This window comes from Rhinopithecus bieti, unplaced genomic scaffold, assembly GCF_001698545.2.
Source record: "Rhinopithecus bieti isolate Rb0 unplaced genomic scaffold, ASM169854v2 scaffold_7167, whole genome shotgun sequence".
Lineage (NCBI taxonomy): Eukaryota > Metazoa > Chordata > Mammalia > Primates > Cercopithecidae > Rhinopithecus > Rhinopithecus bieti.
The window spans coordinates 1,009,545-1,027,000 of NW_016805471.1; the positions used below are offsets into that span (position 1 = coordinate 1,009,545).

The window sequence follows — 17,456 nt, forward strand, 5'->3', positions numbered from 1 at the left end:
AAAGTACAAGAAATTTTTGTTCATTTAGCAGCCTGCTTTTCCCCCTCGGTCTTGAACATGCTCACCAGCTTGTCCTAATGATTAATTACTGAGGCGTCAATAACACAAAGAGTGATAGGTAACAGAATCGAAGTGTAAATCCTAAGAGGAGGCTTGTATCTTATTCAATCCAGTATCATTTTTAAATCAATATAATCTTCCGTAAGACCATTAAGGAAGACACATGCTCTTATTTTTGCTTTAGTGTGATCATCCTTGTAATAAATTCCTATTAGAATTTACCACATAGGAAAATTTTTGTTCTTGATAAAAAAACATCTTTTAGTTGGAAATAAAATTACACAATCTATGTTTCTCATGATAGCTGTGAGAAAGCACAGGACTAGACTTAATTTTCAAGTATGGTAGTTATATGAACATATTTTTAAAAATATTCATTGTCTCCAGTTCATTAAATTGTAAAAGCTGTATTAAACATTATGTAAACATTAAGTAAAAGGTGTATTAAACATTATGTAATACCTTATTTAGCTGTAATTTATACATGCTTATCTAACAGCATTTTTGCTTCTCTAAGTCTCTATTTCCATTTTCATGCAAGCCATCTCAAATCATTTTGGAAAGCTGCTAATCAGTGAATGCTTATTGAGTATATACTATCCATTAAAAGCTACATCAGTGAAAAGTTAATAGGAACCTCTGTTGTGGAGGAACCTACATTCAAATGGGGAGAGGCATTTAAAAAATAGAAAGTTGTAAGTAATAAAATCAGTTAAAAACTCCTCCATGCCATGATCTAATCTTATATTTCTCTGTGTTTCACAATGTCAGAGACATTACTGAGAGAAGTGAACACTGCTAAACTAAACAAAGCAAAACACAGGAGCAATGGATTTAATCTTTTAGCCTTGATGATGGAGCACAACCTGGGGAAAAACTGATGGTGCAAGAGGTAGAGTTCTATTACTAGCAGACGCAGAGACATATAAAGTGAGTGTGTGTGTGTGTGTGTGTGTGTGTGTGTGTCTGTGTGTTTATAGTTAGCCCTCCATTTCCATGGATTTTATAGTCATGTATTGAAATAACTGTGGATTTAAAATATTTGGGGAAAGAATTGCAACTGTACTGACATGTACAGATTTTTTTTCTTGTCATTGTTCCCTTAACAATGGCGTAACACTCTGTACATAACAATTACATTGTATTATCTATTACAAGTAATCTAAAGATGATTTAAAGTATACAAGAGCATGTGAATAGGTTATATGCAAATATGACACCATTTTATATAAGGGAACTGAGCATCTGAAGATTTAGGTATCCAAGGGAGGTCCTGGCACCAAAGCTTCATGGAATCTAAGGGACAATTGTGCATATGTAAATATATATACACATATACACACAAACACACACCATATATATTATGTATGTAAACACACATATATATAAAGTGTATTGAATACATAAAAGGGACATATTTTGGATGTGTCTTACAGAACTTTAAATACTCTGTTTTTGTAATCCTACTTTCCACTTTGTGTAACTAAGTGCTCAATAAATCTTCACTGAGTGAATGAATAGAAGAAAAATTGCTTTCAAAGCATTATAGGAAAATAGTATGCTCCCTATAGATAAATCTAGATTAGAGCTGAATACTAATCACATTAGGGTGTAACACAGTTTTGTACAACAGTAAAATAGCATAAGTTTGCATACAAATTATAGGTATACAGAAAGCAACAGGGCCAGCTTTTTTCACTGAGCTATACCTAGTTAATTCAGGGCCTTTTGCATAATAAATGCTCATTAGATTCGATTGTATTGATTTTTTTTTTTTTGAAAATAAATGAATAGCCAATCCAAGCATGTCCTATAACAATGAAAAGTTTAAAAATAGGTATGTTAGTGATTTAGTAATTAAAATGAGCCGGCTTTGATTAGTATTAGTGAGTTTTGAAATACCAACCTTCAAAGCCTCATAAAGAGTGAACTAGCACAGCTCTGGCACTAATTGGGTCTTCTCAGGAGCCTAATAAGGCTGAATTTCATTTAGTTAGCAGTGAACAGCTTGGCTAGGTTGCAAGGACTCCCACTCCCCAAAAAATTCATCTGTGCTAAAATCAGCTGTAAATCTTTCTGTGTAAGATCTAGCGTGGTTAGTGAATAAGCATCTAGAACAGAAAGAACAGAAACACTTTTTGGCTTCTACCAATTTCCATGCAACATCACTGCCTCTTACCACCTTCCGCTAAGAAGGGGGTAAAATAGAGGACTTTCAGGCTGGAGTGGAAGTGGCTGAACCTGGATTCTCCCGTCCCTTTCAATGCTAATTACCTGTCAGGCTCTAGAAAGTCAGCAGATTCAACTTTCCCTTGCATTTCTGTCTCTATTCCTCTCTGAGAAAGCGGGCAAGAAACCGCTTGCTGAAATGCTTTTCTCTTGGTTGTCCTCTTACCTCAATGGCCTCTCTCTTTCTTGGTCTTTTTATTGGTACCTTCTTAGCTCCCTGGCCTGCAAATGCTGGAGTAACCCAGGAATTACGTTACTTTTCCATTGGTGCATAACAAATTACTACAAATGTAGTGGTTTAAAATAACAGACATTTTGTATCTCATAGTTTCTGTGTGTCAGAAGTCTGCTCACAGCTTACCTGGGTCTTCTGCAAGGCTGCAGTCAGGGTATCATTTCGGCCTGGGATGTCATCTGAATGCTTGACTTCAGAAGGATTTCTTTCCAAATCAAAATTTATTTTCTTCAAGCTATAGGAGGGATGGCCTTATGTTTTGTTGGCTGGAGGCTGAAGGCCTTGCAAGCTGGCAGCTAGAGGCTGCCCTAAGTTTCTAGAGGCTTCCCTCAATTCCCTGCCAGATTGTTTCCCCTGCATGACGGCTTGCTGCACATACATCTCACCGTCACATATTCTATCGGTTAGAAACCAGTTACAGATCCTGCCTACATTCTGGGAGATGGGAATCTTACAGGTATGTGAACACGAGAAGGTGAGGATAATGGAGCACCTGAGTCTGTCCACTTGAGGGCTAGTTCTCTGTCCTCTCTCCTCTATCTGCACTCATTTCTTCTTACATCTCACGGCTATATCTACGGTGTTAAGCTTGATCGTCCTCAAACTTCACAGCAGTATAACCAACTGCATAGTTTATACGTAGTTCCTCTTGGATAGATCTAGCGGACATCTCAAATTTCACATACCTAAACCCAGAATAATTATTTCCTACCAATCACCTGTTTTTCCCACACTCTTCTAGCCTCACTAAATGCCAGCTCAGTTACTCAGATAAAAACCATTGTATCATCCTTGACTCTACATTCTTCATACCCACATCTAGCTTATCAGAAAATCCTGTCCCATCTATTTTCAAAATATATTCAGCCTCTGACCATTTCTCTCCACTTTGTAAAAATGCTTCCCATTTTATTCCCAGTAAAAGCTACACCATCTGGCTTTTTTATTACCTTTCTGGCCTCTTCTACCACTATTCCCTTTTTCATTCCATTCCAGAATAGTGGATAACTTGCTGTTTTCTGAGCAGCCCAGGTGCCCTCTCACTTTAGAGCCTTTCAACTCACTGTTCCCTTTTACTGAAATCCTCTTCCCCCAGATGCCTCCTTGGCTGACTCCCTCACCTCCCTCATGGCCTTTCATATGTGAAACGTTACAGATGAGGCCTACCCTATTCACCTTTTTGCTGTTGCAATCTGTTTTTTTTTTTCTTCCTGTGTTCCAGATGTCCTTTATACTGCTCTCCCCTCTCCTTTTTTTCTTAGTACTTTTAATCTTACAACATTCTATATAAATTATTCATTGTATTTATTGTTTATGGTCCCCGTTTCCTACTAGAATGTGAGTTTCGTGAGGACACAGATCTCTGTCTCTTTTGTTCATTACTCTATCTCGAGCCCTTAAATGTTCCTGGTATATAAATAGATGCTCATTAAATATTTGTTGAATCAATGAACAAATAACGCAGTTAGTCTTGTTCTCATCTTGGTATCTACAGCACCTTCAATTAATCCTGGATTTGTAAGCACTTACAAAACTATTTTACCTTCAAAACTTTTGAAACTTGCCATTTCTTGTTTAGCGTCTTCAGTTGGCACTAGGGTCTGATTTAAAATTTAGGTTACTTGGTAGCCGTCTGGTTACCATTCCAGCCCTAATGGGGGTAAGGTCTATCTCCATTTCCTAGCAACTGGCTCAGAACCTGCTTCTAGCTGGATTGACCACATAGAACCCCAACACCACTGCCTCTGACTTTGTTGTTGATGGAAACTCATGCAGTTTAACCATATGCCAGATTATTTTACATCAAATGTTGCCTCTCACCAAACATGGCTGCATGTACCTTGGTGAATATCTCAGTTCTTGTTTCACTCCAAGCATTAAGAAGGAGGTAGAACAGGCAACGGTAGTCACCTGACTCCTCTCCCAGCATACCCCTCCTGCAAAGTTTTTTCTTCTGTGAACTGTTTTTCTTTTTTCCTGTGCTCTTTTTTTTTTTCCTTCTGTGTCCTTATATCCTTGAAAACTATTAATATCTGCTTTTTGGGTAGGACTTTCTGTCATTCACATATACTTTAAAGTAGTAAATAAATGTATCACTTTCTCTAGATTTTTAAACTTTAAATCCTCACTATTGCTATAGAATGAAAAATGTATTCCTTTCAACCACATTTCAGGCATTAGTATGCTGGTTAATTTGATTTAGGGCTCAAACATGAGATAAGTCCATTTCTGTTTCCTTGAACTTACATGAAAGAAGTTGCTGAGAAGTCTCCATGCATATTAGGCAAACGTTGGCTAGAACTTTCCGTTTGAGGTTGGGTACAGGTGGATGGCGATTCATGAAGGTAGCTGGTATGAAAAAGAGGGTTATCTCAACCACATGGATTGAGAAAAGTTTAAAGACTCATTCTCTGCCACTATTGGAAGACAGGTAGCTAGGCCCTTGTCATGTGCTTTATGATGCTTCCTTTTCAACTTTAAGTTGTTCCTTAAAAATTAGTTTAATCAGATATTATTTGTATATTTGTTGTTAATGGAGTAGTATATGGTGATTTTCTCTGAGTAACATAGCCTGTACTTACCTTTGTCTTTTTCATTGTCTTTGAAATCTGACACTAATTTTCTAATTGTATTTTGTTAGGAAGCAGAATCTGAAACTTTCTGAGGAGATCATTTGGGCTTCAGATTTCTAACAGGTAATGAGAAAATACGGAAAAGACCCACACTACCCAGATTACACTTTCACAAGGTAGAAGTTAAAGTTCTGGTAGGAAATTTTGTAAAAAATAAAATTCACACTGAATTCATGTTTAAAAATTGTATGTACTTTTAAGCACGATGTTTATTATTGAGAATCAGCTCAACTACACAAACAGTAAGAGACAGATGTCAGTTTAAGTAGACAAATGTTTCAAAAATAAAATATTTTTTATCAGCAGTAAATGTTTTACTTGATAGACTAACTTGATAGTCTTAACTACACGAACAGTTGGATACAAAAGAAAATGTGTATATTGCCAGCAAACATTTTCAAAAGATAAGCACTTGTGCCAAGTACTGCATGCTTAGAAAAATCTTTCATTTGGCCAGCTGAGACCACCACGTGTATTAAAATATGTCATCCATCATTTCAGTGTTAAGAGCGCCCCCTGGTGTGGTTGTATATTTATATGCTTCTGTGGCTTTTAGATGTTTTAAAAATTTCATTTTGTTATTAGATGGTGATGGGCCTTTTTTGCTGGGTTGACTTGGTCAGTATGGTGTGTAACTATCTAGAAATTTGTATTTAATATTTTTCTTGTCTTTATCCATGACCGTGTCTGGAGTCAGTGGTCAGCTTGAAAGCCGAATTTGGGAATAATTACTAAACTTCCTCAGTCAAGCTAATGGCCAATAATATATCATTTATTAAGTGTGAAATTATATATTGTGATAAAATTTTACAGGATAATCAAATTATTTGGTGGTAATAACTTTGTTAAGTGGCAAATTGCTGTGAACAATTTCTTTTTGGTAAGCTCATGGGCATTATAATAATTTAACATGAGAATTCAGACAGCATATTATGCTTTTAAAATATCTATTGTGTAAAAACTAAATAACCCAAACGTTGATATTTCCTTAGAAGCCAGCAACTCCTCTCTAGTGATATAACTTGCAAATATAAGCAAAACAATTCACCCATATGTCATAAATAGTACTCTCATTTATTATCTGTCACCAGGGAATAGCCCCATAGATTTACAGCCGAAATTGGCAGCAAAGTACCTGTTTTGTAACTTTTATTTTTGCTTGTATTTTATTTTTAATCCTTTAGGAATATAAGCCATTCTTGCAAAGTACACATAATATTCTAAATCACATTTCTGTAAATTTGATAATTGCAATTATTTTCCCTTACTGTCTCTTCTTCAGACTAAGTTACCTTGATTGTTTTAACCATTTCTCATATAAATTGTTTGAAATTTAATAATTTGCAGAACTACAATTTTTAACTGTTTGCAGTAGAATGCTTTTGTTTTTATTTTTTTCTCAATGTTCCTCTCTCCTTTGATTCTGAAACCATAAGCTCAGTACAATATTTACATTAATTCCTGGCTTGTTGAAAGCATGTTTTTAAAAACATAGATTAAAAACATCAGAGCAATGAATCTGCCTTAGTAGACCTGTGTTTGAATCCTAGCTTTCATATTTACTTGTAAAAATCATGACTGTGGACAAGTTAATCACTCTCTCGGAGCCTCAGTCTTTTCTGTAAAAGAGGAATGCAAATCACTACTTCAGAGGATGTCCTTAATACATTTTTTACATTAATATGTGCATAAAACTTACTATATGCCAGATACGGGGACCTTATGACACCCCTTATTTTTCACAAGTCTGTGAATGTGGTACTATTATTTCTGTATTATTGATGAGGTTTAGTGATGCTAAGAAGCCTCATAAATGGACAATCCAAGATTCTAATTCAGGTCTTTCTGACTTAAAGTGAGCTCATAACCACTGTGCTGTCTGTTTAATTTAATTCATTTCTACTGATTTGTTAATTTATCTGTCATCACTGTCAAAGAATCCCCCACTTCACATAGAGGAAAGCAACCTTCAGAAAAAGCATAGAGGAATCATTTTATATGGATGCTCTTGTCTGAAAGCCAGAATTGCTTTGGGCATTTATTCTTCACTATGAAGTTTTTTCAAACCAAGTGGAGCATTAAGACATTGCTTGTTATTAGCATGATTGAGCTCATAATAGCAGTGACAACAAATAGGGGTATTAGGTTAGTGAACTTGAAGCCTCCTTTATGAATAATATAAAATTGGGGTAATGCAATGTTAATTTTAGAAACTGTTGCATCCGTCTGACCCACCATTTTTTTTGTGTTTTTTGTTTCCTGGACCTGGGAGCATAGTATAAGTCTTATGTGCATTGCCATTCAATTTAAGTATAAGTCTTATGTGCATTGCCATTCAATTTAAGTATCTAATTACTTGCACTGGTTTTGTGAAGCTCGTATCATTTTCTTTATGGGTTAAGAATTATTTTTTGATTTTTATATACCAGATTTTCTGTAATTGCTACAGAAACCAATGTAATAAGTTTCTCATTTCATTAGTAAGTCGTTTTGAAGGCTACTAAGTAGCTCATCACAGAAACACAGCAGAACAGGCCTGTTCTTTGCTTAATAAAATCTAGTGTTGCATATTATTTCCTTAGTCCTTGAGATTTGCTCTAAGAATTAGGCTGTTCGATCACAGTTCAGAGCACATTGTTAGGCTCCTCAGTGGCTGAGTGAATGTTTTCTTGTTTAGGTTGTGTCATGTACTGCTTGGGTCAGATGTAAAGGCATTATTATGAGTATGTATGCGTATTATTATGTCTTACTGAGAGGTGACAACCTGCTAGCAGCCCTCGCTCTCGGGGCTTCCTCAGACTTGGCATACGCTCTGGCTGCACTTCAGGATCCCTTCAGCCCTTCACTGCATTGTGGGAACCCCTCTCTGGGCCGGTCGAGGCCGGAGCCGGCTCCCTCTACTTGCTGGGAGGTGTGGAGGGAGAGGCGCGGGTGGGGAACAGGGGCTGCCTGCGGCGCTCACGGGCCAGCGTGAGTTCTGGGTCGGAGCCCCGCACTGGGAGCTGCTGGCCGCCGCATCCAGCCTCTGGCAGTAAGGGGCTTAGCACCCTGGCCAGCAGCTGCCGAAGGTGCGCTGGGTCCCCTAGCACTGCCAGCCAGCCCCTGCTGTGCTCGAATTCTGACCGGGCCTCAGCCACCTCCCTGCAGGGGGCAAGCCTCAGGACCTGCAACCCGCCATGCCCTCCCAACACCCCCATCCCGGATGGGCAGTGCCCCCTTCTCCGCTGAGCCCTGGCTGAGGGGTGTGGGCGTGCAGGATCCACTAGGCAAAGCCAGCGGGACTCCTCAGTCTGGTGGGGACTTGGAGAACTTTTATGTTTAGCTTCATTGTATATGCACCAATCAGCACTCTGTGTCTAGCTCCGGGTTTGTGGATGCACCAATCAGCACTCTGAATCTAGCTATGGTGCACTTTATGTCTAGCTGGAGGATTGTAAATGCACCAATCAACACTTTGTTTCTAGCTCAAGGATTATCAGTGCACCAATCAGCACTCTGTGTCTAGCTCAAGGTTTGTAAACACTCCAGTTATCACTCTGTGTCTAGCTAATCTAGTGGGGACTTGGAGAACTTTTGTGTCTAGCTAAAGGATTGTAAATGCACCAATCAGCACTCTGTCTAGCTCAAGATTTGTAAACGCAGCAATCAGTACTGTGTCAAAATGGGCCAATCAGCTCTTTGTAAAATGGGCCAGTCAGCTCTCTGGAAAATGGACCAATGAGCAGGATGTCCGTGGGGTCAGATAAGGGAGTAAAAGCAGGCTGCCCCAGCCATCAGGGCAACTGGCTCTGTTCCCTTCTGCACTGTGGAAGCTTTGTTCTTTCACTCTTTGCAATAAATCTTGCTGCTGCTCACTCTTTGGGTCTGTGCGGCCTTTATGAGCTGTGCCACTCACTGCGACGGTCTGCAGCTTCACTCTTGAAGTCAGCGAAACCACAAACCCACCAGAAGGAAGAAACTGCAGACACATCTGAACATCTGAAGGAACAAACTCTGGACACACCGTTTTTAAGAACTGTAACACTCACCGCGAGGGTCTGCGGCTTCATTCTTGCCCACCAATTCCAGACACGTTTCTAAGATAGCATATTACCCCAGACACTAATTAACCTTACGAAAATCAATTTAACCTTTAACAGAACCATTGAATGAGTGAAGAAATGGGATTTGTCTTAGTGTTTTACCCTCATTTCTGCCCTACAGTGGCATCTCCTGCCAGCCCATCTTACACACACACACACACACACACACACACACAGCACATTTGGTAAGCGGGCTCTTTGACATGTTTACTGTCTGTGGAACTTCTGATACTGTTTTAGTTTAGGCCCTGATACTTGGAACAGTTAGAATAGTTTCCTAACTGGATTCCACCTCTCTAATCAATTAATAGCAGGCTAGTTTTTCTGAGGCATGGAACTAATATCAGGTTAAAATAATTCAGTGTCTCATTGCTCAAGACCATCACCTGGTTCTTGTTTACCTCTCTTCTAGCTTGTCTCACTGCCTGCCATTGTCCTCCCTCCTTGAATGTTGTGCTTTGCTCTACTGACAAAATTACAGATCCTAGAATGCTTTTTGCTTTCTTTCCTCCCTTTGTCTTTATGCACCAACTCCTATTTGAGTAACAACCTTCTGTACTTCTTCTTTTAATGAGTCTTTTTATTTTTTTCAAAACTCAGCTCTACTTTTATTTTTTACTGCTATTCTTCCCAGACTAACTTCCCACTGCACAAGCATACACCCAGCCTGAATTAGCTACCTCCTCAGTGGGCCACTAAAGTCCCTATGACCACTTCTGTTACTGTAAAGTTCTGTTTACAGTGGACGACTTGAAGCAGGTATTATTGTATCACAGTACCAGGTACATTGAAAGTGTTCAGGAAAATCATTATTTATGAAGCTCATGAAGAGGCTGAATGAAAAATATAAAGATGTATTAGAAGTCCCATGAACCCCACGCCTTCAGTCAGGCTTTAAAGCTGATAGATCAAATGTCTACTGTCAGCCATTAGTGGTCAGGATGGGGAAGCAGCCATTAGTTGACTTCATGTGTGCTCTTTCTTTTATTTACATTGACTCTCTCTCAGCACTCATGTACTCCTCAGTGCATCAAACTATCCCTCATGGCAGAGAGTTCTTGTAGCTTATTTAATATCATCTCTTTCCTACTTGCTGAATCCTATTATTGTTGCAGACAAAAACAAATACACAAGTCCCATGTTTTCTAATTCTCCTTATTGGTGTGAAAGATAATCTGCCATAATTCTGTCCAGTGAGATACAAACAAAAATCCGATGGAATTTCTGGGAAAGTCCCGCCTTATTGATATAGATTTTTGCCTCATCTTCCGTTAGGCCCCTCCTTCCTTTCTCATTCCTGGAAGGTAGACATGATGACTAGAACTAGAGCAGTCACCTTGCAACCTTGAGGGAAAGGTCAGAAATTACTGACACTTTAGCCCTGATATCCTTGAACTTCTAAATCAATACCAGTAATTGCATTCCCTTGGACTTTTCACTACTGACAGAATGTCCTCAGGTTGTGTTGAAGCCTTTATTATCTGGGTTTACTGTTGCATCAGTTGTCTAAGTTCCCTAATGGATACTCATTAGCATTACTGTTAAAATAAATGCATTAAAAGTTAATGGCATAAGTTTCTCATCTCTCCACTTGTATTTTATATTTTTAAATTCATCAACCATATATTAAGACCCACCATTACCATGTACTACCTTAGACACTAAGATATGAGTATTGACACACCATTATTATGCATATGGCTTTCAGCCTTATGAGGGCACAGAAACAAAATTAATTGCAATAAGCAATACAGTGTACTTTAGACTATATAATATGATAGGCACAACAGTAGTTATGTAGAAAAGCCTGAGAATTGACAGAAAATATTATTTGCATTTTGATCAGGATGCCCTCAAATATTAAAAATTTGGATAATCAGGAAATGAATCTCTCGCGTGGAATTTCTGGCAGCATGGACAGGACTAATTCCTTGTGCCTTTTCAATAACACAGTGGTCACTTGTGTCAGCCTTACTGCCTCTTAATAATAATTAAAATGCGCACAGTCTAGGGGACTTGGAGCTGCTGAGAGGCTGTCTTTGGAAGGCCAAATTGGTGAAAAGCAATCTGTGGAGAATGAGGGGCCAGAGATGACACAGAAAGTTACCAAGGATGCTATTGACAAGCGAGCTGAAGCACTAAGCAAAGAGCTGTAACAATTAGGGCAGTAAACAGGAAACTGAAGCTCTGTGGTTGAAAGGCAGGAGTGAGTTAGTGGACAGAGACATCAAAACATCAGGCAGCCCACAGCCCAGAACAAATGCACAATGAGGGAGGGCTAGGGAACAAGTCTCCTCAAGAGAGCACAAAAATAGGCTGCTCTACTCTGGGAGTCTCAGCAAAGTCTCTGAGAAAAGCCAGAAGCAGACCATAATAAGGACACTATTTATAAAATCACAAGAGGCCCAAAGGAGATAAAATGAGAAAATATTCCCAAAATAAAAGATAAAAATTATAACGAGTTGATGTTTTGAAAAGAAACTAAATGCACAAAGAACCTGATTCAAAAACAGGGTCTGGGGACTTTGATTTCATGGCATGATCTTGAGATTTATTTGGTGCAGATTTTGAAATGAAAAAAATAAAGTTCCAGGAAAGACAAAATTAATCTGGAATAAAATTTCTATGATTGGGCCAAATGCCATTCAGAATTATCAGGTCTTGGGATAAGCTACAGAAGGAAGTTTAAGCACATTACCACTTCTTCCAACTGTGACACACAGGGTTTTCCCAGAAGACAAGTGAAATGAAACCTGCCAATGATCTAGGTTTTGAATAGTAAGGACTGACCATCTTCAGTGTGCCTTAACACCACACAAAACTGGGAATACCAATAAGGCATCAAGGTATGTATATGCTATCACAAAATACTCCATACTTTACCCAGGGTTAATGGATCAAGTTATGGTTTGATGCATGAATGCCACGTCTGATCGTGAATTATAGATACTTTTCTATGGCACAAGTTCAACCTTCCTTAAAAATAAGTAAACTGGCTTCTGTGACTATAGTCGGCCTGCACACTTCATCTAATACAGAATGCCAATTATGTCATGCAATTTTACTGAGAGTGATTTTCTGAAATATGTGTATTATACATGTTTGCATTTTGTATAGAAATATATGTTAGATCACTTATAATATTATAAATGATTTAAATTATTCCCAGTGCAAGACATAATGCTAGTACATGCATGACTTTTTTTTTTTACTTTTAAAGTACTACCTATGAGGCAGCATAATTATTTCACATGATGTCAAATTCCATAGAATAGAGATGTAATCTATATACCCTTTAACTTTCCTTGATAATTTGATACCGATAAAGAATGTACAAATTAACCCACAAATTTTTTGAAACCATTTTGCTTGTAGTTGGCAGACTGCTTTGATCTATGAAACATAGTAATGAACCTCTAGAGTGTACTGTTTTCTAGATTTTTTAAGTTCTAGGCATGTAAGATTCCATAAATATCTATGTTGACTTCCTTGTCTTCAATGTTTACAATAATTTCGGTTATTTCAACCTTAGTTTTTAGACTGACAAGTTCTGACTTTTTGTATCTTTCTTCATTTGTAAATTTGTTCTGTGGTTATTATTATTCTCCATACCTTATCCTGAGCTTTGGTATTTCTGAAATGTGGCAACAAACAGCATATGGCAGTATAGGAACACACAAAGCAGAATGTTACAAAAAAACCTCTCAGGGATATTTAATTGCTATTAGTTTTCTAAAAGTGCTATCTTAACCTTATTTTATTTTTTTAATGTAGAAAATATCTATATAATGCAAAACTTTTAATTTTAGCTATTTTTAATGTACAATTCAGTGGCATTAGTTACATTTACAGTGTTGTTGAACTATCACCACTACCCATTTCCAACATTTTTAAATATCCTAAAGAGAAACTCTAAACTCCTTAAGCAGCATCTCCCCATTCCTACCTCCCCAACAGACTCTGGCAATGTAATGTGCTTTTAGTCTCTATGAGTTTGTCTGTTCTAGATATTTCATATAGGTAGAATCATACACTATTTGTCCACTTGCATCTGGCTTATTTCACTTAACATACGATTTTCAGGGTTTATCCATGTTGTAGTGTATATATTACTTCATACCTTCTTATGGCTGAACCATATTCCTGTGTGTGTGTCTGTGTGTGTTCATACTACATTTTGTTTATCCATTCATCTGTTGATGCACACTTGGGTGTTTCCACCTCTTGTTATTTTTAAAGCAGCTATATTTCTTAAACTACTACATTTTTATTGAACTAAGTCACAGAGTCTCTTAAAGATCTTTAGGCATTCTTTCTTTTGGAAACTGAATCCTGCACTGAAGTTGGCATGTTAAGATGAACATATCTCAATTAAATGTTGCCATATTTAAATATGAAGTGGATTAAACTGTTGACTAATCAATATGTAAAACTGTACACACATTTACTTATAATTCATAATTTTAGTGTCAATATACATTCATGTGCCGCATAATGATGTTTCAATTAATGATAGGCTGTATATGTGACAGTGGTCGCATGAGTTTATAGTGGAGCTGAAAAATACCTATTGCCTAGTGATATCATAGCTGTGGTGAAGTTAGAGCTGTCATGACATTGTAGCTGTCATAATGTCATAGTGCAATGCATTACTCACCTTTTTCTGGTGATGCTGGTATAAACAACCCACTGCACTGTCAGTCATAAAAAATCTATCACATACCATTATATACAGTTCATTATACTTAATAACAAATGACTGTATTGCTGTTTTACATATTCACTCTACTATACTTTTTATTCATTATTTTAGCTTGTGTTTCTTCTTCTTCTTCTTCTTTTTTTTTAAATTTAACTGTAAAACAGCCTCAGGCAGGGCATTCCATAGGATATTCCAGAAGAAAGCATTGTTCTCACAGGAGATGGCAGTTCTATGTGTGTTACTGCCTCTGAAGGTCTTCCAGTGGGATAAGATGTGGAGATAGAAGACAGTAATATTGATGATCATAACTCTTTGTAGGTCTAGGCCAATGTGTGTTTTTGCATTTTAGCTTCTAACTAGTTTAAAAAACAGAAAAAATATTAAAAATTTTTAAAATAGAGAAAAAACATATAGGATAAGGATATAAGATTATTTTGGGACAGTTGTACAGTGTTTGTGTTTTGAGCTAAATGTTTTCACAAAGGAGTCAATAAAGTTAAAAAAACTTACACAGTAAAATTTTATGATGAACTAAGGTTAATTTATTATTGAAGAAAGAAATTTTTAACAAATTTAGCGTAGCCTAAGTGTACAGTGTTTATAAAGTCTATAGTAGTGTACAGTAATGTCCTAGACCTTCGCACTCACTCACCACTCACTCACTGCCTCACCCAGACCAATTTCCAGTCTTGCAACCTCCATTCATAAGTGCCCTATAAAGATGTACCAATTTTATCTTTTATACCGTATTTTTACTGTACCTTTTCTATGTTTGGACAAGTTTAGGTACATAAATCGTTACCCTCGAGTTATAGTTGCCCACAGTATTTCTGCAAAGTAACTTGCTGTGCAGCTTTGTAGCAGATGAGCAATAGCATGTATCATATAGCCTAGATGTGCAGTAGGTTATATCATTGAGGCTGCGTAAATACACTTTATGATTTTGTACGTTGATGAAATTGCCTAATGATGCATTTTTCAGAACATGTCCCCATCGTTAGATGACGCATCACTTACTTATACTTTTTCAGACAATACACATTTTCAAAGGCTGTTGGAAAAGCTTGTAGCTCTAAGAAATAAATGGATCTATGTTACTTTATGCATTGAATGTCTAAGTTGATAGTTGGCTGTTCTGTAACATGCTATATCTTATGCAGTTTTTTCCACTGAAAACCATTTTCACTTCTGTTTCACCAAGAGGACTAGGCCTGTTTACCATCCCAAAATGCAGGTGTCAGACTGTTCTTCCACCATGATTCTCGAACAGTCTGCCTTATTAACATTTGTGTGTGTGTTTTTGAGGGGGATTTGTTTGTGTATCTCGTAAGAGTTACTGCATTTTTTTTTCTGATTTTAAAAGCAACCCATTTTCATTTTAGGATGTTTACACACTAGAGAAACATGCCATTTGCTAACTTTGCTATTATAAACAATGTTGCAACATATAGCCTTGTGGCTACCTTTCGTGTCTGTGTGCAAGTATTCCTGAAGTTAAAACTAGGTGCATTTGTAATTTTGAATGCTTTCAAATTGTCCTTTATTTTTATCATGCTGTCATACACATTACATTCTCATCAGCAGTGTGTAATAATCCCCCTTTTCTTACATCATCCTCATCAATATCATAACTATTACCATATTTTTGAGTCTTTATCAATCTATTAGGGAAAAAAGGTCTTACTTTTATTTCTGTTATTATGATTGAAAGTTTTTCTTGTTTAAGAATTACTCATATTTCCATTTTTATGAATCATCAGTTTATATAATTTGCTCCTTTTTTTTTCAAGGGATTTTTTTTGTTTTGTTTTGAAGTTTGGAGACTTGCACATTGCCTAGCATATTAGTTGTCAATATGTTTCCCAGTTTGTCTTTGATATTTTTCCTCTAGAGTTTCGTCATTCATTAGTTTTACTGTGGTTTTATTTTGTTTTCTGTTTATGATAAACAATAGCTTCTATGTGAGATTATTTAAAAACATTTCCATGATTTCTTTTGGCAATATTACGCACACTCTTCGTATTCTATATTTAAATATTTGATTTATTGATAATATATTCTATTGGACTGATAAGGTAAGATAACAATCAAGTGAAGAGGAAAAGTGTTGGGGAATAATTATAGTAAAATGCTTCCAAAGAAAGTTGGATAAAAGCACTCAAATGTTTTTGTTTGTTTTCTGAATGGTAACTTAGTTGCCCTAATGTCTTTTATTGAAATATCATTTTTTTGCATGAATTTGCAATGCCACCTTTGCAACCTTTATCCTAATACACAATTTCCAACATGTGCTAGCGCGCTTCTATTTTGCAGAGTTATTTATGCTATTGACATTCTTTTCTTTCTCTTTTTTTTTTTTTTATTTTTTTTTTTTTAAAGACATTATGGCTTTTCTTTACAAACAGATGTAACGACAGGAACTGTCCCACCTTTTTAAAAACTCTACATCTCAGCCCTCAACTATTCATTATACGTCCACTGAATCTGCCCCTGTGATCAAAGGCAGTCTTCATTTGTATGCGTTTTTTCCATCGCTGACTCTCCCACAATCATTTCACTCATTTCTTCCATCATCCTGTGGGCTGGCTCCCTGAAAAGTCTCAGGGAGTAAGTCATAGGAGGGCAGGTTTTGACCTGCTACTAAAATTAAACCACCAAAACTAGAGATCCCTCTCCTGCACCCTGTTCCCCTCACTTTGTGCAGTTCAGTCATCACTATCTGACAGGGTCTCGTACTGTGCTGAGAGCAGTGGGGCAGGCTCTCGCTCCCAGATCCTGTTCTGTTGGTGAGGAGCTGCTTGGTTCACAGCAGAGGGAGCACATGCAATCGGTGTTGGTGGAGTACTGCTGAGCATCCGCATAGTCAGAGGGTTATAAGGAAACATGCTTAGCACTATACTAGTTTAGTTATTCTAGCTGTAAAATGTGTTTTAACATTCAAGATAGATATTGTTTTTGTATTTCTTTTCTTGTCTTTTTTCATCAGTCTCACAGATTTTCATGCCTGTTTGTATTACCATTCGAACTCTAGAGTCAACGTATGTACTTCTCCAGAAGAAGGCAAAACTTGTTGGTATTTTAAAATTGGGATCATACTATATTTATAGTTTGACTTAAAGATAATTGTCATCTTTATGATTAGTGTTTCTATTCAAGAAAATATATCTCTGGTCACAATTTTTATCTTTCAATCAATATAATGGTTCTTCATAAATAACTTACATAAATCTTTTGCAGATTTTGTTGTTGATTTAATTGCTTTTTTACGCTTCTTATTTACTCCCATTATTCTCACAACTCTTCTTTACACTCTCTGTGACCTTGTTTTCTCAGTACTACAGTTCACAGCTACATCTTTACATTCTTGTTTTGAACTGGATCTTTACCTTCAAACTTAACTATTTTCATAGAATTCCAATTTGCCAATCCAACAGCATTTCTGTCAACCCACCATATCTTCAACATTCCATATTTTTTTGCACACTTCTTTTTATTTTCCTTAAGTTATCTGTAAA

General features: G+C 37.0%; 1 protein-coding gene across 10 annotated transcripts in view; it reads left to right on the forward strand.

Annotated features, from left to right (window-relative positions):
- The window catches only part of COX7B2 (cytochrome c oxidase subunit 7B2), a 165,828-nt gene that overhangs the window by 57,206 nt on the left and 91,166 nt on the right, over positions 1-17,456 (forward strand). For 5 of the 10 annotated variants that reach the window (XR_001885740.1, XM_017872665.1, XM_017872663.1 and 2 more), the window contains 2 exons: positions 832-990; positions 5,166-5,220. The exons of 1 other annotated variant lie outside the window; for it this stretch is intronic. The gene's annotated coding sequence lies outside the window, so the exon portion shown is untranslated. The remainder of the gene's footprint in view (positions 1-831; positions 991-5,165; positions 5,221-17,456) is intronic. 4 more of the 10 variants (XM_017872664.1, XM_017872659.1, XM_017872657.1 and 1 more) reach the window with 2 other exon arrangements.